At 43.4% G+C, this 20,944-nt stretch overlaps 1 protein-coding gene across 8 annotated transcripts in view; it reads right to left on the bottom strand.

Annotated features, from left to right (window-relative positions):
* BCL11B (BCL11 transcription factor B) overlaps positions 1–20,944 on the bottom strand; it is a 178,541-nt gene that overhangs the window by 133,665 nt on the left and 23,932 nt on the right. The gene's annotated exons all lie outside the window — the stretch shown is intronic.

The following is a 20,944-nucleotide window of genomic DNA, read 5'->3' as shown; positions in this document are numbered from 1 at the left end:
GAAATAAGTGTGTGAAGATTTCCCGCCCCACCCTCCAAAGCAATGTTTTGACTGAAGTAGACAAAACACGTTCTCTCAAGATACAGAGAGCTGGTACTTCTATTCATTTGCAGTGTGGCTCAGTTAAGAAATGCAATGTCACATGGACTTGCTATTTGGGGAGGGGGCTACCCTCCCTTCCCTTCTTTGATTGCATGCATGCATGCCCTCAACTCCCACCTCCCAGCCCTCACCAGAGACAGCAAGGCGAAAATCAATGCCTTTCTCAGTTATATGACATGACAGAGAAATTTGAGCTTTTCTTGTACAAAAATATATGACTAGTTTATAAATGGTGTGTGCATGTGTGTGTGTGCATGTGCGTGTATATATATACACACACACACACACACAAAGCACAAAGCTATGACAGGAAAATGTCCCAGTCTCAGAAACCCCTGTAAAAAGGGGTGAGGCAAACCACAGTGTCACAGCTTATTTGGTCAATGAGCGTTAATGCAGCGCAGGTTCAAATACAGGCAAAACACTCACCGGAAAGACATGATGCTAAGTTTAGTCTGGTGATGTAGGAACTCTCTCCTCCTGCAATATGGCAGGGGGGTAGGGGTGGCAAAGAGTTTTTTGTCCCATTTATTTATGTATGTATATATGTATTTATTTATGGTAAAGTCAAGTCAGAGTGACTTTTATTGATCATCCACCAGTCTCCAGCTGTCAAATAATTTGTACTCACAGACTTGGCTTTTCTGATGAAAGCATGGGGGGTTGGGGGAGAGAGAGACAGGGAGAGAGTTGGTGATGTACTGTCCTTTTCAACCATTTTCCCATGCGACCTCAAATTCCCAAGCAAATTCACATGACGTGTCTCCTACAATCAATATTTCACTAACTGTAAAGTAGCTGGTTCTCTCTCTCTCTCTCTCTCTCTCTCTCTCTCTCTCTGCTTACATTTTAACAAATGTTGGTGTTTTTGTTTTTACTTTTTGCTTTTGTTTTTAATAATTACTGTCCTTTTCATCATCATCACCACCACCGCTGCCGCCATCATTATTATTAGGCAACTTTTTTCCGTAACAGCAGAAAGAAAGCAGCTAACATATCGGAGGATTATTGCCTTCTACCTATTTTTAACACCATCTTCGCATCAAAAAGAACATTCAGCCTGTCAATATCTGTCATTATCATAGCAGGAATGTGTATCTCTCTTCTAACACATGCATGCACGCAAACATGCACACACAAACACACAGGCAATGGCTCTGATGCTGTTTGATTTCACCAGCAGGACTATCCCATGCGCTGAGTTCTGCTTATGGGACGCTCCCACTAGTGAAAAACAACTTTCACCAATTCCCCCTTCCCACTGCAGCTTCTTGTGCCCATATAAATCTGCTCTAAAGGTTTGGGGGACACTCCAGAACATTAGGGAGGGGAGTACTGAGGGAAAGGGGGTGAACAAAAATCCCCTCCACACTTCCACCAGTAAAGTCATCCACTGGATCTTCCATGAACAGAAAGTACCCCTTTGTTCATAGAAGGCACACTTAGGGTCCAAGCCAATAACATTTCTAATCAGCTCCTAGATTGTTTTATGGTTGATTGCTAGAAGTTGTTTTTAGATATATGTTGTCTGTGTGTGTTGTCTGTTTGTGTGTTTTTATGTAAATTTTGTGTACTGTATTTTTAATGGTTTTTAATCTCTGTCAACCACCCAGAGAGTTTCAGCTATGGGGTGGTATAGAAATGTAATAAATAATAATAATAGTAATTTCTAAAGATGCCCCAGGAAAGTATGGAAACATGAGCAAGGATTTGAAACAGCGTATACATTCAGTACGAATGTGCCGCATTAGGGTGCAGATAGAAGATGAAATGTTGAAATGCTCCACACACAAAAACCAAAACCTCCCTGCACATAGAAAAATAGCATGTCAGGTAGAAGGCTAGGATTGTTTTCCCTGGCATGCTATTTTCTTACATGCAGGGAGATCTTTTCAAGAAGGACATTCAAACACGCAACTCACTCACGCACAGGTACACACAGCCTGAACTGATACAGTATATCACTTGATTTTGCTGACTGCATAGATTGACCCTTTATTTCCACAGATTGTCTTCTCACTCTGCAAGGGTATATCTACAGCTAATCCAAACTGCAGGGCCCCACATCTCTGATCTGTATGTCATACATACTTTGCTGCTTGTGCTCACACAGTTATGCACAGTTCCGTACCACGAAAATCAGCAACCACTATGGGAAGAAGTGTAGCTCAGTGGTGGAGCATATGCCTTGCATAAAGAAGATCCCGTGCATGCCCAGTTAAAAGAGTAAGGTAGCAGGTGATGTTAAAGAGCTATGCCTAAGATCCTGTAGAGTTGCTGCCAGTCACAGTAGGCAGTTCTGGGCTAGCGGAACAGGCTGACGTAGTATACAGTAGCTTTCTAGGTTCATACAAGAGCTCTATCCAACCTCATGTAGGCAGCAGGTAAGTTTTTACACAGTCACACACGTGGTTAGGTTTATTAAATAAGCTCTGTCTATTTGCTTGAGCAAGCCCTAAGAGTGTTTGGTTATTTTGCTCTTGCTGAAAGCAGGCAAGTGTTTCATAGTTTCCCCAAACCATACGAAATTGCCTCAGATCATTGGTTAGTCTAGCCAAAACTCTAGACAGGCAGCAGCTCATGGATTTATATATTTTTACATTTATATCCCACCCTTTTTTTTCCCCTTGCAAGGAACCCGAGGTGGCTTACATGGTTCTCCTCCTCTCCATTCTATCCTCACAACCCTGCGAGGTAGGTTAGGCTGAGACTCTGTGACTGGCCCAAAATCACCCACTGAGCTTCATGATGGCCGAGTGGGGACTAGAACCTGAATCACCTGAGTCCCAGTCCAACACTCTAATCACTATACCACACCGGCTCTCCCCAGTCCTGGTACCCAAGATTCTTTTAACTGCAGATGCCAGAAAATGAATCTGAGAAGTTACACACAGTGGCACTGTTTGGCTGGACTCTGGGGCAGATGCCCGAGGCCCCACACAGCAGGACCTCTGAACAGTTTACCACATTTTGAATTAGATGAAGTTATACATATTGCCATCTAAAGAGGGGAGGGGGCTCCCCCTGGCCTGGTAACACTACCAGTTCCAGAGTCTAAAATTACCTAACTGCACCACTTCTTGCACATGCAAAGCCTGTCCCTTTGCTCTGAGCTATGTCCATTCATCATAGAATTATCAGAGGTACTCAGCCCACCTGTTGTCCAGTACAGGACAAATGCAGCCTCAAACCAGGCATCCTCTTGTGGACACAAAGCAGCAGAGCCTCACAAGGCATCCAGCAGATCCAAACAATGTCATTATTACTGAGCTACAGAAATCTTTAAAAGCACCAGTAAAAGGTGCTGGTAGGACTCAGCATGTTGTCAGTGCTAAATAGTAATGGTAGAAATAGTAGCAGTAGTATGCCACGCTGCAGTAAGTGTGGAATAAGAATTAGATAAGGTAGATATAATTAGATACTACTACTGGTATCAGTAGTAATGTTGGGATTTGTCAAACGACCTTCCTATCATTATACAGTTGAAGAAGACTCCCTTTTGCAGTGGTCGTAATCTATAGCCCACTTCATATCATGCTTAATCCAGCCCTGCTATTTGAATCCATTCTTGCAATCCTCTATTTTGTCCAATATGTTTTGTCCAGAGATGGATATCCTAAACCATCGCCTGGGTCTTTTCCAGTTATGACAAACAGCTACTGGTTTTGAATGTATAAGCAGCTGTCTGCAGTTAAGCATATAAAGTGTGAATGGCATACGCTGCTCCTCTTAAGATTGGAACAAACAAAAGAGGTCAGACGCATGAACGAATGTGTTTTGCTACTTTTAATCTGCTTGCTGTTATTTTGCATTGTATTTCTGGTACTGTGTTTAGCATGATTCACTTGCTTGGCTGAATCACAGACATTGCAGTCTTCAAGGACTGCATCTCCTTCTGGCTTCAGTAGGCCTACACTGGAGAGAGTGATTTGAGGATTTACACCATTGCTCATTATTGACTTTAGCTGCACCCACAGCAGTGTGCTCCCAAAATATTAGACAGTAATTCTATCTCTTCATATGAAATCATTTGATAATCTTCCTGAGACTACCCTCTCAATTCTCCAAGCATGCTCCAGCTGCACAGGCACAGCCCTGCACAGGGGTTACAAAAATCCACAAAATAATACCATTGCACTAACTTAGCTGGTGATGTAAGCACAGATATTCACAGGAACATAGGAAGCTGCCTTATAAGTCAGATCATTGGTCCATCTAGCCCAGTATTGTCAACACCTACTGGTAGCGCCTCTCCAGGGTTAGCAGGAGTTTTTCCTGCCCTAGCTGGAGATGCCAGGTATCAAACCTGGGACCTTCCGCATGCAAAACGTATGTACCACCAATCCATGCCATATTTTGTTTGTTTGTTAAATCTGTGTCCCACCTTTCCACCAAATGATGCTCAAAGTATTTATACATATCAACCAGCGGTTCTCAAATCCTTCTCCAAAATGACCCATCAAGAGCACAGCTATATTACGGGAATGATCTTCCCCCCACAAATTTAGAACAGTGCCTCCTGTTGTGACAGTTTCTGCCAAAATACACTAGGTAAGGGGAACTGTGAAGATATATACGATAAAGTGAGACCAACAAACGTAGCCTGAATAAACAGCAGAAAAAAAGGACATCTCTGAGTCTTTCCTAGCACTTTGAAGTTTAACTAACTGTGAAGTCTCATTATGGAGAAAGTAAATGCCAAGATTAATCTAGTTACCAATATGACCAAATTAAAACAAATGCCAGAAAATGCTACCTTGGTTTCACATAACCAAGTTTGTCAGTGCCCATCAGCCTGCAGCCTAGCAATCCATCAGCAGGGCTTCCACAGCCAACAGGTATGCCCTGACCAGACCTCCATTTGCAAACCACACTACTGCCTGTAAGAGGAAAGTGTCAAAGGCATGTCCCTCTTCAACTTTCTATATAGATAAATGGTTGAAGAACTGTAATTGGGGGCAGAGGGTAGCAAATTAGCAGCCACTTCTTTTTACTTTCAGAGAAGGCTGGAACTTGAACTCAAATTAAATCAAAACGCTGCTTCCCAAAATGGAAGAAAGTACCATGGAAAGTCGACCAGGGAAACTCTTTGCAATCTGAAACATTAAAAAAGGCCTGTTTATCCAGCACTAGAATGGGCACTCCCTTGAGTTTTCCAACCAGTTATTTCACACACACACACACACTCCCAGAGCAAGGTAACCCCTCCTTCAACTAGACCAGCATTCCTCTACCTGGTGCCCTTCGGATGGACTACAACTGCCATCATCTCTCATTAGCTGGCTGAGGCTGATGAGAGCTGAAGTCCATCTGGAAGGCACTAGGTTGGGCAAGGCTGAACTCGACTAGCATTATACCCTAACAATGTGTTTGGACAGGTCAGTAAATATCTGTCACTGATAAGCACTATGAGTGGGTAAGGTGTGAATTGCCTAAACAAGCCCCTTGCTAGTCAGCATGTTGTGGGAAAAGCCTTCGTGCACCATACAAGTAGGCTGTTGTAGTACAATCACAAACTTACAACTCCTGTTCCTTTGCCCCTTTCTCACCATCTTCCATGTGATTAGGTAGGAAGGAAGGTTTGCATTTTTAAAAAATTGTTTGAACATGTCCTTTTCACAAAGCTCAATGTCCTGATTAAAAGCAACAACATCAGCTGCAAAACGAAGAGTGAAGAACAACCTTTCTGGCCAAGAACTATCCGTAAGAAATCTGTAGACACAAAGAGGTATTCTATGAGAAACTTCACTCAGGGCTGTATCCAGGAGACCATCTGGTAAAGTTGGGGAGCAGTGGAACTGGATCCCACAGTAGCTAGTGAGAACAAGGGTGTGTCCACACGTACCAAAAAATAAGGAGTCAGAGTGCATATTTCCCCAGACGCGTGAGCTTAGATTCCTCCCACATTCAGAATCCTGGTGACAGATGTACTAATGTCTGATGTCTTCGGTCTTCCGCACAGGCTTCTCATGGGCTGTCTACTCATCATATAGATTCATTCAACTCAATGTTTGTTCCTTGCCTTATTTAAAAGTTGAAAAAGTGCTCCAGAAAGGGAAGAAGAAGAGGCCAATGTGTCGGGCATCATTGTGTTCAGCCACAAACAGGAAGAACGGGTTTTCCCTAAGCTCAGTCATTTAAAAAAAAAAAAAAAGTATACATCTGAACAAAATGTAGTAAATGTGCTTCCACTCACTTCTCAAATTATGTATGTCTGGATGCACTGCAAGACTGACTAACACTATCATTAGCACAGGTGAGAGTTTTGGTGTTAGAATCGTCTGCATTTTAAAGTGCTGCAATTGAAGAAGATTTATTCTTGAGTAATATCCCTTAAGGGCACAACCCTATGCATATTTATACAGAGAAACATTCCTACAACTCCATGCATTCCCCAGCCACTCATGGCTGTCTGGGGAATGCTGGGAGTTGTACGACCTTTTTCTGTCTAACCATGCATAGGATTGTGCCCTAAAGTGGACTGAGGTCTGAAGAATTAGACGTTGATGGTGCCATTAGGAAGGATACAAATGCAACAGATAAATAAATACATAAATACACTGTTCCTCATATATTTTCCAAGCATTCTTAGAACATAGGCCATCTTAATTACTTCTAACGAAGTAGCCACTTAAGCCTGTTGCAAATTGCAAGGGAAAATAATAATTAAAGGCAACATACATTTTCAAAAATGATGATTCTCTAAAGCGAGAATACAGGTAAGGCACAGCACTCTGGCAGGATATCCTATTCCACCTGTACCAGGTAACGCAGCAATGAGTAATGCTTGCTTGTTCTGCCTAGGCTCTCAGTAGCCCTAACCAGTGAGTTGGCCAGAGATATAGGTGTTCGTGTTCCCAAAACATATGTGGTCAGAAACAGTGCGCATTTCCCCATCTCCTAATGGCTTCCCTGCTTTCAAAGGGGCTTACACAGAAGATACTCCTGGTGAACTCGGGCCATAGTAATTTGACTCTCCTGCTGGGGGGGAAGGCGGGGGGGGGGTGATGCACTAGCAGTTGCGTTTCCTTTTTTTTTTCCCTACAGACTGAAGAAAGATTCAAGGAAGTTATACACATGGGACAATGCGCTAGAAGATGGTATCTACTCGTGGCTAGTACACTTTTATACTATGAGAATAAATCTGCCAGAAGCACATGTGGGATAGAAGCAACTAATTAGTCAATTTCACGCCTCCCACGCAGAACCAAAGAGCCTTAAAGTGTAAGGCAGCCTTTTCCAACCTGGTATCCTCCAGATGTTTTGGAGTTCAACTCCCATCAGTCCCAGCCAGCATGGCCAATGGTCAGGAATTCTGGGAGTAGTAGTTTAAAACATCTGGAGAGCACCAAGTTGGGAAAAGCTACTCTAAGGTCATGTATCATCACTCATCAGTTAAAAGTGAGGTAGTTGATTTGGAATTACCTCTGTAGTGTTCAGAGGCCCATCCAAATACATGTCTTTGTGATAAGGGACATTGTTACTCTACATCAGGGGTGGGCAGAAGGAGGATCTCCAGATATTTTGAACTTGAACTCCCAGAAGCCCCTGCCAGTATGGCCAATGGTCAGGAGTGCTGGAAGTTGAAGCCCAAAACATCTGGACATCTACTTTCTGCCCACCCCTACTCTACATCTGTTCTTTTTTCCCATTCCGGGACATATATGTAAGAGCTGGTGTATCATAGGAGATTGTGTTACGATGCAGGTAGTGGCCAGTTCAAATCTTTCCTGAACCATATATTTGTTAAGATGACTTTACATCCTACTATCCCTTAGCTTCAACTGCCTCTACACACACACACACACACAACACTCTCTCTCATACACACATGCAAACACACAACCACACATGCAACAGTATTACTGGGATAATACTGATCTACCTTACAGGGTTGTTGTAAAGATTATTGAGATAGGTTAAGATTATGTTCAACAATATAAATACGAGTAATTCAAGTGCAACTGCTTCTAAGTAATCCTAAACTTTGTGTATCATTGTTTGTGTGAATCCACACATACATGACAGCTGGTACCCACCTGCAGCCTTAAATCTACAGTTTGAGGGGGCCTAAAAGAAAACTTAGTTCTCTGAAGTATTTGTATTTATTTAATTATAAAGCCATTTACACACACACACACACCCCACACACACCCCTCTTCTGGCCCACAAGACAGCCTGCAACAATAGTGCAAAACTACTTTACAAAATAACAGCAGAAACAGAGAGTTAGCTAAATAAAGCTCCAGGATTAAACACTAGCCAAATGGCTATACTACATCAGCAGGCCAAATATCATGGCTCGCAAGCTTTTTAAGTTTGATGGATCTCAAGTTGCAATGGTCTATTCTACATTGTAATTTTAATTTGTTTTAAAATCTTCCTATTGGGTTGTTTTCTCAACTATCCCTTCTCAGACAAACATATGGTTGACAGGCAGAATGATGTAGTGGTGCAAGACTCTCAAATTATGGACCACTGATGGCCCACGAGCTCCATTCCAGTGGTCCACAGGAAAGTGGCAGAACAGCCCTGCACGTGATTCATTTTTTCTGATGACGGAGACAGAGGCCATTTTGACCAGGACTGGATTACTGAATAAGCTAACAAGGCCGTGGCCTGGGGCCCGTGATTTCCATAATATAGCACTGACCCAGTCTATTCATTTTTCCCTTTTAAATTACTAGTTAACAGGGCCCTTCTCAGCAGCCTGGCCTAGGACCCACAACTTTCATAACACAGTGCTGGTTTTTACCATGATGCCAGCCAACCCCGATCGATTTCCAACTCATGATGCTAGCTTATTGCTTGTTTAACCACTTGCTACAAACCTGCCTGACACTGGAGGGACTGTTGATTTTCCCCAGCGCCACTAGCAAACACGCCCTTCCCTGCCTCCTTCCTTTCTCCCACTTAAGATGCCACGGTGGCTTGTCTGACTCCTAAACGTTAATATGGGGTGCCCGGATCCATAATGGTACACAATGTAAGTGAATGTCTCTGGGTAGACAGCAATAATAATTAGCTGTCATGAAGTGAGGAAAGGATAATCCATGCCATTGAGTTAACAATCACTCATGCAACACACATGGATTTTAACTAATCTTAATTTGGAGGAAAAATAACAATTCTAAATATATCAAATGGCTTCTTTTCACAGCAACCTGTGGCAGTGTTTATCTCTAGCTCCCAGCACATGCAAGTTATTTCATTCCTCTCACTGGCAGTTTTGCCATTTAAAAGGCCAAAACGAACATTTGTGGAGCAGAAGGTTGCTGTTTAATCCTCCATTTGTCGTTCCCCCTCCCCCTCCCCCAACCCCAATCTTCCTTTCTTCTCCACTATGTCTATCAAACTGTGGTACATGAAGTCCAGAATACTGCTTTGGTGAATAAAAACTGAGCTTCATGTAACATCTTCTGCTGTTTTGCAGCAATTAACACAGCTGGCTAATCACAGAATCATACAATAGTAGGGTTGGAAGGGGCCTACAAGACCATCGAGTCCAACCCCCTGCTCGATGCAGGAATCCAAGTCAGAGCATCCCTGACAAATGGCTGTCCAGCCTCATCTTGAATGCCTTCAGTGTGGGAGAACCCACCACCTCCCTAGGTAATTGGTTCCATTGTCGCATTGCTCTAACAGTCAGGAAGTTTTTCCTGATGTTCAGCCGGAATCTGGCTTCCTGTCACTTGAGCCCATTCTTCCATGTCCTGCATTCTGGGATGATTGAGAAGAGATCCTGGCCTTCCTCTCTGTGACATCCTTTCAAGTACTTGAAGAGCGCTATCGTATCTCCCCTCAGTCTTCTCTCCTCAAGGCTAAACATGCCCAGTTCTTGCAGTCTCTCTTCATAGGGCTTTGTTTCCAGTCCCCTGATGATCTTTGTTGCCCTCCTCTGAACCCTCTCCAGCTTATCTGCATCTGTGCAGTGCCCAGAACTGGACACAGTACTCCAGATGAGGCCTAACCAGTGCTGAGTAGAGGGGGACTAGTACTTCCTGGGATTTGGAAGCTATGCTTTTATTAATGCAGCCCAAAAGAGCATTGGCCTTTTTTGCAGCCACATAACATTGTTGGCACATCACATTGTTCACTCATATTCAGCTTGTGATCAACAACAATTCCAAGATCCTTCTCGCTTGTAGTGTGGTTGAGCCACGTATCCCCCATCTTGTAACTGTGCATTTGGTTTCTTTTTCCTAGGTGCAGAACTTGGCATTGATCCCTATTAAATGTCATTCTGTTGTTTTCTGCCCAGCGCTCCAGTCTATCCAGATCACTTTGAATTTTGTTTCTGTCTTCCAAAGTATTAGCTATCCCACCCAATTTTGTGTCATCTGCAAATCTGATCAGCATTCCCTGCACCTCCTCCTCCAGGTGATTTATTTATTTATTTATTAAATTTATTAATCGCCCATCTGACTGGTCACCCAGCCACTCTGGGCGATGTACAACCCACCATAAAACAATTTAAAACAATAAAATTTTACCATAAATTTTTTTTTTTAAATACCCTAACCCACCCCAAATGCCTGCCTGAACAACTACGTTTTTAATGCACGACGGAAGCTCATTAAAGAGGGGGCATGACGGAGTTCCCTAGGGAGGGAGTTCCACAGAGTGGGGGCCACCACAGAGAAGGCCCTCTCCCTCGTCCCCACCAGTCTAGCTGTCCTGGCTGATGGGACAGAGAGAAGGCCATCTGAGGCTGATCTTGTTAAGCGGCCTGTCTGGTGTTGCTGGAGGCGCTCCTTAAGATAGGCTGGGCCGGAACCATATAGGGTTTTAAAGGTCAAAACCAACACCTTGAATTTGGCCCGGAAAACAACTGGTAACCAGTGCAACTCCTTCAGCACTGGAGTGATGTGATCTCGCCGGCGGCTGCCTTTAATCAGGCGAGCCGCCGCGTTCTGTACCAGCTGCAACTTCCGAACCGTCTTCAAGGGTAACCCCACGTAGAGCGCATTACAGTAGTCTAAACGAGAGGAGACCAGGGCATGTATTACCGATGGGAGCAGATGGTCAGGAAGGAAGGGGCGCAGCCGCCGTATCAGATGGAGTTGATACAGCGCTGTCCGGCTCACAGCTGACACCTGAGCCTCCATGGACAGCTGGGAGTCCAAAATGACCCCCAGGCTGCGGACCTGGTCTTTCAAGGGTAGCCGTACCCCATTCAACACCAGGTCAACATCCCCCAGCCTCCTCTTGTCTCCCACCAAAAGTACCTCGGTCTTGTCAGGGTTCAGCTTCAGCTTAATAAAAATGTTGAAGAGCACTGGGCCCAGGACTGAGCCCTGCGGTACCCCGCTCGTTACCTCTCCCCAGTTTGAGAAGGTCCCATTGATAAGCACTCTTTGAGTCCAATTCTGTAGCCAACTGTGAATCCACCTGATCATTGTTTCATCTAGCCCACTTTGAGCTAGTTTGCTCAAATGAACCTCCACTACTGGCTTGATCAGCATCTGAAAGTCTATGAATGTTACTCTGTCACTCTATTTCTGTTACTGCTAGTTAGTAACAGAAATAGTATATTTCTGTCACGGTTACTTAGCATTTGTATGCTGCCAGGAGCCGTACCGAACACATATATGTGATGCAATCCTTCCCCCCAGGTCTCACATTCTAAGTGCCAAAATGTATGATCCAGGGCAGTCACAAGGTACTACAGATGTGAAATTTTGAAGCCACTGGGAAAAAATGTTCTTTTTTTCAAGTAAAAAGAAATTTTAGGAAAAACTGAAAATGTGCAATGTTTATTTTTTTTAGGGCTTTTTACAGATCTAAAGTCACTGTTACTTTAGGAACATAACACATATTATGGGTAATTTGGTTTACTCATTAATCATCATTAAAATTTTAAATGTTTAAAAGTACATTCAGTAAACTTGCAATTATTGCCTGAATAACTACACTTTTAAATTTAATATACCATGAACGAATCAAGTTATACATAAAACATTTTAGGAACTTCAGCAAGTAGTCCCTGAAAGATCTGAATCATCCTAAAATCCACACGAAGCAGGAGCTGGAGTCAGAAGAAGGCTCCATAGGAAGAGTTCCACAGACCCCACCCTCAAAGTTGTTTTAAAAAAAAGAAAAAAAGAAATGTAAGTGGAATAACCCACACATTGTTCCATCACAAGTGATGGCAATGGCAGGATGAAATTGTTCAATTTTTCCAATGTTTTTGGAAAAACCCGAAAAAGATCCTTGAGAAAAAAACAGGGGAAAAACATTTTATCCCCCAGTTTTTCCAGGCCTTCACATCTCTACATGGTACAGCTTCTTATAGGTTAAGAAGGTAAACTGCAAAATGTCATTGCGTTTCTTATTCTCAGTGCAAATCAGGCAGTCTTTGTGCACGTGTGTGTGCACACCCACCCACACAAGTGTGTGTGTAGTAAAAAACACAAATACACAACGTCTAACATTTCTGTGGGGCCGCGGTGGCTTAGTGGTTAAGACGCTGAACTGCAGACCGGAAGGGACAGCAGTTCGAGACCCGAGTGCTGCGTGACGGAGTGAGCTCCCGTCTTCAGTCCCAGCTCCTGCCAACCTAGCAGTTCGAAAGCAAGAAATTGCAAGTAGATAAATAGGTACCGCCTCGGCGGGAAAGGTAACAGCGTTCCGTGCACCTCGGTGTTCAGTCATGGCGGCCACATGACCACGGAAGCGTCTTCGGACAGCGCTGGGTCTTCGGCTTAGAAACGGGGATGAGCACCGCACCCTAGAGTCGGACACGACTGGTTGGGGACACCTTTACCTTTTACCTTTTTTAACATTTCTGTAACCTGACTGCATTTTCTTGTAAGGACGTTTGGCTTTTTAAATGATGGTGAAAAGGGATTGCAACTAGATGAGTCAATTTAAAAGAAAAAAATATTGCAATGCCCCATATGCATGTCTCCATACTAACTGATGTTGTAGATGCTGGGTTTGAAATTCTGGCCTAAAAGATGCTCACACTCTATACAGAAAATACTGAAAGTGCCATGAGTCAGGGTTTTGACTCTAGAATGTGCATACATTAACGAGTATGTTTGTAACAAGTGCCCTCTTCTGGGATACTCCCATCTCCCACCCCCACTCGTTTGCTGTTTTTCCCGCACAATAGACAGTCAGCATTCTGTGCCCACTGAGCATGCTCAGTCCTCATGGGGATGTTTCGAGTTCACACACATACACACAGGATTTTTTCCTAAAGATTCTGCAAACGTTGGGGTTCACTCAAGCATACTAATACTTCCTTTGTGTGCATGGATGGTGCCATTTTGTCTACATAAGGATCAGCACTTGGAGATTGTGTGTGTGTGTGTGTGTGTATATGCATATATACATATATACATATACATATACATATATATATATATATATATATATATATAAAAAAACAAGGAAATAAGGGCTAGGACTCAGAATTGCAGTGGACAGAAAGCAAGAGGCTCAAGACAATATAGCCTGGACACAGGGCAATATAGCCTGGAGCTATAGAGATTTCCACACCCTTGAACATGTGCCACACTAAAGCATGCCACCCCTAATAGGATGCACTGTATAACTAAAACATTTCTACACCCTTCCAGTTTGACTTTGAAAGCCACATGTTAAGGAAATACTGCCAACGTCAATATGACAAGGCGTTGAAAATTTAGCTCGCTGATCCCATGAACACCATTATACCTCATCGTTACTTCAGACTGGAAGCACCATTTTATGGATTATGACTGCATGCTGTAGGGTTGTCCTGCCTTCTTGGAACTAAAATAAAGCAAGAGATTCTAGGCCAGAAGACTTACTAAAGACAGAACATAAAGGCAATGTGGAAGCAAGCAAGAAAGCTTTCCTCCAAGAAAAGGCTAAAGCCTTTGGGGCTTTTTCGTTTAGAAAACAGATAGCTAAGGGGGGGAGGGGGAGGGAGGAATATGATTGACATGTATAAAATTACGCATTGTTTGGAGAAAGTGGATATACAGGATTTTTTTCTCCCTGTCTCGTACATTAGAACTCAGGATTGCCTGAAGACATTAACTGGCAGCCGATTCAGATGGAAAAAAGAAAACACTCCATACAGTGTATAATCCCACATGGCATGGTCTGAAGCCACAGGATGAAGCCGCCTTGCTGAAGCTAGGCAGGTCCGGGCCTCATCAATGCCTCGAGAGGAGGCTGCCTGGGAACCTCATGCACATCATCTTGGGGGTTTATCATGCAATAAACAAAAAAAATAACAAAATTGTAGAATTTGTTGCCATAAGGTGCTAGGGGATTCTGGGACTTGTAGGACTTTTTTCTGTCTAAACATTGAGAGCCAGTGTGGTGTAGTGGCGAGAGTGTTGGACTGGGAGCTGGGAGAACCGGGTTCTAGTCTCTACTTGGCCATGGAAACTCACTGGGTGACTTGGGGCCAGTCACAGCCTCTCAGCCCAACCTACCTCACAGGGCTGTTGTTGTGAGGATAAAATGGAGGAGGAGGAGAATGTAAGCCGCTTTGGGTTCCTTGCCAGAGGAAAAAAGGCGGGATAGAAATGCAATAAATAAATAAATAATAAACATGCACAGGATTGCACCCTTAAAGGGCTTTAATATGAGATTAGACAAATTTAGGGTCTTTCAGTGGCTTTTAGCTGTAATAGCTAAATGGAACAAGATGTTGTCAAGTACCAGTTGGTGAGGAGCAACAGTGTAGGAAAGCTAATGGCTTCACACTCTGGTTGCAGACTTCCTTGAAACATCCAGCTGGCCATCCTAGGAGACAGAATGAAGGACCTTTGGTTTGATCCAGCAGAGCAATATTTATGTTCTAATGGTAGAAATATACCAGACCAGACCACCACAGCTCAGTGGTAGTAGTTCACCTGCAAAAGGTCCCTGGCATCTACAGGTAGGGCTAGAAAAGACTCTTGTCTGTAACCCTGGAGAGCTGCTGCTAGTAAGACAATACTGAGCTAGGTAAGCCAATGGTCTGACTCAGTATAAGGCAGATTCCTGTGTTTTTAAGGAAGGGGAATCTGTAGGGAGATGGACTAGGCCAGCTGCTAAAATCTGCCATGAGACAAGCCTGGAGTCAGGGTAAATTAAAACAGGGAATTAAAAAAAATAAAATCTGACTTTAAAAAAAAAATCAAAAATGTTTCTGTTTTTTAAACAGCCTGGTTAAAAGTAAACATGAATAATCAAGCACTTTAAACATACACTTATGATCTCTTATAACTACATCGATGGCTCATTGTCATACACACTGCTTTTCTATGAAATGAAGAACCAAGCATTACGTGCTTATTTATGGCACAAAAGGTCATATATACTATAATGTTATTATAGGCTTAATCCCAACGTCCAGGAATGCGGAAGCCATCAGAGATACTGGGATCCAGTCCTGGCTCCAGGATATCTCTACGCCATCCTGGATATCAATATGAGGCTCATCCACTATTCCTACCTTGGGGATCATGTGTACTTACATTCAATTGTGAATAAACCTGTTTTAGTGGTTAGACAAGCCAATTAGTATGCATCATTGTTTAGGAAATAGTTGAAATACCAACAGGAAATTTGATTTAAATCAGGCTTTTTTATCAATAATTTAGATCAATCCACCCTGTCTGTAATGACAGTATAACTGATTGTTGGATTATCACACTACACAGCTCTGTGTGCTCTTCTATGCAGTTGTCTGCTAACACAGCAAATCCTGGCAACATGTTCAGTAATATTTTCACATTGGCCCGTTCACAACTTGCACCGGGCGTTTGGTTGGTATTATTTGCTACTGAATGGCTGCATATAAGAAAAACGGTGCAACAAGAAACTGGAGCAAATGCTGGTAGGATCCCTCTCCTGGAGCAGCCAGGGTGCTGTTTGGTGGCATGGAAGCCTGTGATACACCATTACAAGATACAATCCACATTCAAAATACACACTGCCTCCTTTGGATTCCTGTAACTTCAAAGGAGTGAGGACCGCAAAGACTTCCATGTTACAAAGGGAATGAAAGAGTAAAAATTGGGAAAGGGTGTTTAATATTTCCCTGAAAAAAAAACAACTATTAAACAGCTAAATACAAATAAAAAAATTCAGATTATACAGACAGACTACATTTCTAGGTGGAACTGCTTCCTGTTTCCCCACAAGGGTAATGTTGTCAAAGAAGACCGCAACACCACCACCTCCATTATGCCCTGTCTTTCATTAGGCTCACACCACCTCAACTGCAAGTAAGAAATTGTAGGGAATTTAGAACCTGCAGCAGCACTTGCTTGCTAAACAGAGTTTGGGAGTAGGAGGAAATCTAGGCATAAGATGAGCCTAGGTTCCATAGGATTCTTCCCTATCAAGGCCAGTTCAGGGGTTTTTGCAATCCTAGGCAGGCCAGTAAACATCCTGCACAAACCAAGTACACAGCAGAATGCAGAGTCACAGTCACAGAAGATTCTGAGACACATGAATGCTCAGACATGGAACATAGGAAGCTGCCTTACACCAACTCAGACTATTGGTCCATTGAGTGCAGAGTTGTAGACAGTGACATGGCAACGGCTCTCTAGGGTTTCAGGAAGGATTCTTTCTGAGGCCTACCTGGAGTTGCCATGTATGGTCAAGCCAGTCCTATTCCTTGCTTTCTTTGCCCTCTCTCAGGCCTAGCACCTGCACTCTCCAAGAAATGTCTTAGTCAAGTCCCATGCTTGACTTAACTTGGCTACACATGCAGGCCAGGAAAACCGCAGTATTATGGCAGAGACATCAAAGTTCACAAACCATTTTGAGTAAAAGGAGATTCAGGAACATGACACGAGTTTGAGCAAAGTAGCTGTCACCTCTCTATGGGCAACTCTGAGGGTGATTTCTATTTTCCTTCCTCTTGAAATGTAAAGATTCAATTGTCTTCGAACAGCTTGCTCTTCACATGAATTGACACATTTATTTCACAATAAATAAGTGAAAGTTATCTGTGTTTCCTTTACTGTTAATCTACACACAAAGAAATAATAAACAGAGCTTGTCTAACAAAAATGCAACCGCTGCAGTCCTCAGAATTCAATTAAGCTAAAATAATTAATGCTTTCGCCATATTAAATTACTTTTACACATTTGAGCCACAGAAGTTTTTTTCCCCCTTTATTCTTTTAATCTTTATTTCTCTCCTCTTTTTTATTCATTTTTTTTAAAAAAAATGTTTCAAAGTGCTGGGAAAGGGAGGGAAAAGAGGTTGGAGGGGGTGGGGGGAATAAAATAAAAAGATGAGCGCAGCTTGCAGTTCAAATGTAATAGTCTCCTTTTAGCTGACATAGCATGTCGACTGTTTTGTGCCTTTGATTAAAATAACATTTTAAATGCTTTGAACAAACATATCTCCCCATTTCTTCTAAAGGATTATTTTACATATTTCTTGGTGGAATAAAGAAATTTTCATTCTTCCTGTCGCAGCGTAGAAAAAGCTAAGAATATTTTTCGTCACATAGAAAGTGAAAATATTATATATGCTGTTGCATTATTACCACACACAAAAAAGGGGGGGGGGGAGAAAGCTGCTTAGAGATTAAGTTTCCCTTTTATAAAATTGCATTTAGTCTCTTTTTTTAACAAATCTAACAACAATGCCCTACAGCCTCTCACTGGGAAATACCTTTAGTGTTAAATACAGATTCTGATTTTCTTGGCTAATGCAGAAAGCCCTTCTATTGAAAAATAAATAAGGGGCTCGCTATATCCCACTAAAGCCTTTTCAGTGAATGACTTCGGGGGGGGGGGGGGTTCCATGGGTAGCCTCCATGGCTGTAATATGAAGCTTTTACCCTACTATTGAAAAGTATCCTCTGCTATTTTTTTTTAAAAGAAAGACGGACGGACGGAAGGAAGGAAGGAAGGAACCAACCAACCAACCAACCAACGAAAAGAGAAAAAAGGAAAGGGGGGAAGTGGAAGGTGAGCAAAGCCCCCACACTAAAATAGGAGGATGCTACAAATCTTTTTATCTAAGAGTTCAATCCCTAATCTGAGAAAGCCTTACTACTGCCATACTTAGCAAGAAGACTCTACCCTATATAAAGAGAAAGAAAAAAACAAATGAACCACCCGTTTTATATTATTTTATTTGCAGATTCAAAATCTCCAGCTCATTTTCCATTTGATGTTTGGTTTCCCACAGAAAAAAATTAAGACCTCCAGCTCTGCTCTTTCTTATTTCTTTTTGGTGTGCTTATTATAGTCAAGGCAAAAGTGTCCTAGAAACAACTTAAACTACATGGCCAAAGCAACCAGAGTAGAAAGTGGTTTGGTGGGAGGAGTACACCTATCCCATAGCATATGTAGCTACCCAAATTTAATTGCTAGTGAAATGCCTGTCAGTGTGACAGGTCGGAAGTGTATGAAGGGGTCCATGGAAGAGTGTATGGAAGAGTGTGTGTGTGTGTGTGTGTGTGAGAGAGAGAGAGAGAGAGAGCACACACTCATTCCAAGTGCAACATTTTACTTTTCTGCACAGAAAAGTAAATGGCAACCATTCACTTCCATGAAAGAAAGCAAAGGATTGCCTTTCAGGGACCCCATTATGGTGGCGGTTAAACCTGCTCTTGGTTATCCCAGCCATTAAGAGCAAAGCCGACTCCTATCTGTAGAGTCCTATTCTGAATTCTGTTTCTTGATCATAACAGAGTATAAAAAGGCCACGGTAGATGTGATGTCACCTGCATCACTGCAATTAACATACACATTTCTAAAAATGCAAATAGCAGCTGATCGGAGGGGTGTGTGTGATAATTTATCAGGATCACAGTAGACCCGGAAGAGATTAACCCTTTTCTCCCCTGCTGCAGTCCTGATAAAAATCTCTCCTCAAAGCTGCTATTTGCACTGGTAGGAAATTGGTGCAAATGGGGGATTTGCTCCCAATACAAATAGTGGCTTCAAAGAAGTGATTTTTGTCAGGATCATAATGGGGAGGGGAAATGGTTAGGCTCCCCCTTCCTACCTCTTTGCTCTCCCAATAATTATCACCACCACCACCCCAGCAGCTGCTGTTTGCATTTTTTTTTAAACAACATGCACGTTAGCATTTAATGTCACATATAGTTTGTCCCAAAGATAAGCACGTATGACATTTTTGTGGGGCAAGCTACAGGGCAAATTTGGGGAAGGGTGGATACCATTTGGTATCTTGGGTCTCTTGCAATTCAGTGATATCTTCTTGAAACTCCTCAACGTCAAAGCCTGACCCTGATCTTCATGTGACAACTGCAGAAAACAACAACATGGTTTGTTGTAAAAAAAAAGAAAAAGAAAAACCAAAGTACACACTTGCAGCTTTGTTCAGGGGTGTGCATGCTCTGTGCCTCCCCCTCAAAAAAAGCCCCCAAACCTACATTACAGAATTCCAATATCTGTGCCAATTAACGTGTCTAAGTTATGACATTCGTAGGTATTTGCTAACAGTGCACACTTTCTCTTGCTTCTGGTCATCACAGGAAGGGACAAATGTCTATGCAGGGTAGAGCTGTGTGCAAATGGCCTCTTGAAGTTTTCCACCTTACTTGTGGGCAGAGAAATTTGGGAGACAGTTTCACCAAATTTCTCCAGGAGCAGGAGAAACTCTTAGGGGTGTACGAAACCCCGCTTACCTGGCTCCACCGGGCTCCGCAGGTGGGGGGAGATGCTCCATCCCTCCCCCCGGAATCCTGGCCAGCCGGCTCCACTCCACGGCCAAGCTGCGGAGCCGCCAGCCAGCTCCAGCTGCCCACAGCCGGACATTAGGCCGCTGGGCAGCCCTGCAGGGATGCAAATGGCGGCTGTCGTAGCCACCGTCATTTGCATCCCTGCAGTGAGCCATGATAGGCTACGTAAATATTTACATAGCCTATCACGGCAGGGGGAAGACCCCAGCGTACGCAAATGGCAGTAGCCGCCGCCATTTGCATACGCTGGGGTTTCCCCCCTCCCGCCGTGATAGGCTAAGTAAATACTTACGTAGCCTATCACAGCCTCCGCAGGGACGCAAATGGCGTAAGTATTTATGTAGCCTATCACGGCTGAAGAAGGAGGAAGCAAATGATGGCCGCAGGACGGCTGCCATTCACACAGCAGCGCGGATGGGAGCAGGTAAGTGCTCCGTTTCGTGCGCCTTTCGTGGGGTGGGGGCGGCAGGCACTTCGTCCCGTGCACCTTTCGTGGGTTGGGGGGGCGGGGGCTTCGTTCCGCGATGGGTTTTGGGGGGCCGAATGCACTATCATTCGGCCTCACCGAGATCCGTCACAGAATTCTCTGACATCCCTAGAAATTCTCCACAGTTTCTCCCAGGTAGGGCTCCCTATTGGCAGGGCTTGTAGCACAGCTTCTTTCTTTTTTCCTAAGGGTGTTTGGGGTCTTGGTGCTGCAACAGCATCAATTGTCTTGGCAGGCAGGCCTCTCGTTTGCATCCACCACAATGCAGGTGGGGGCAGTGTTGTGTTTAGCTTCACAGATGAGGTGGAGTTAGTGCTCTGCCAAAATCTGCCCTCCAATTTCCTGAAAGTTTTCCCCCCCAATAGCAGGCTTCCATTGTCCTGCCTCTTTCAGGATGTTGTATAATTTGTTTTCGTGGTGTTTTTGAGCTTACCTAATCACAGCTGGCCTCCCAGACTGCCTGCACATCCTGATCTGAAAAAGCTCCATGGGAGAAAATACCTCATGGGGCCTTAAACTGGGCTTTAGTTGAAGTGTAGGAAGCTGAAGAGGCTATAGGCTGCCAGAGAGATGACTGTACAATGAAGAACACGACACCTGTGCTCACTCCTCGACCACCTCCTAAGTAAGCTAAGCCCAAGAAACCCAAACCCAAGCCATGGGTAAATCACCATTGCATTAATTT

Source organism: Heloderma suspectum, chromosome 1 (assembly GCF_057233095.1).
Source record: "Heloderma suspectum isolate Gila_16-S chromosome 1, 16-S_ref, whole genome shotgun sequence".
Taxonomy (NCBI): domain Eukaryota; kingdom Metazoa; phylum Chordata; class Lepidosauria; order Squamata; family Helodermatidae; genus Heloderma; species Heloderma suspectum.
The sequence above is the reverse complement of the archived record's forward strand: the minus strand, read 5'-3'. Positions and strand labels throughout refer to the sequence as shown.